Source organism: Acanthaster planci, linkage group LG04, assembly GCF_054643075.1.
Source record: "Acanthaster planci isolate LZ-2023a linkage group LG04, COTS_SCS, whole genome shotgun sequence".
NCBI lineage: Eukaryota > Metazoa > Echinodermata > Asteroidea > Valvatida > Acanthasteridae > Acanthaster > Acanthaster planci.
Window position 1 is genome coordinate 4,284,000 of NC_141780.1, and position 845 is coordinate 4,284,844.

Consider the following 845-nt stretch of genomic DNA (forward strand, 5'->3'; position numbering starts at 1 on the left):
CATGACTCAGACTAGAATTTACTGAAATTAGTGCCCGCTTTTCTTCAGACAGATCTTGAATAGGAAATCTTGGAGTAATGCTGTATTATTTTTTCACCTGTTTTCTTTCTACAAGTTGGGTAATTGCAGAGTAACTGGGATACTAGGTTATCTGCTGCTGGTATCTATCCCTTACTTGGGTCATTACCAAGAGTCGGGGCGCTTGTGAAATGGAATCGAAGTTCAGTACCCTGTGATATTTCTAACCCTCAGTGTTGTCTGTGGTAACTTGTCCACAGTGGCATGAATTTGTGGCAGAAATGGATGGGGGGGGGTTTGAGTTACCCGGAAACGAACAGTTGAAGGGGGGAACACCTCTGCAAGAGAAATCTCTGAAAACAGAGCCAAAGTCGAGGTTTGGGGAAAGGTCCCAGATAGGGGCCAACATCTCGAAGCTTTGATGTAAATATGCTCATCCCAGATATGGTTTCCTGAGAGTTAAAACACATTTCTAGCCAAAATGTCACCCCTTGGGACTCGCATTACGTTATTGGCTGAGTTTTTGCTCATCCAAACAAATTTTACAAGCAGTAGCTTCTCGTTAAGCTTCATGGCGTCAGGCCCTGTAGCTGTACACATGCGTATTTTAGACAGTTTTTAGACGAGAGGTTTTGCCAATTTTGAACTGAAATTTGTCCGGACGGAAGTTTTAAGACAGTGATCCGAGTAGATGATGATTTTTAAAAACCGTGGTGTAGTCCAGTAGTTGCACAGGGTAGCTACAGTATGAGGAAGGGGGAGTGATTCTTCCTGTAAAAATATGATAAGCGATGAAAGCAGAATGCTGGGAGTCAGCACCAAGGGGT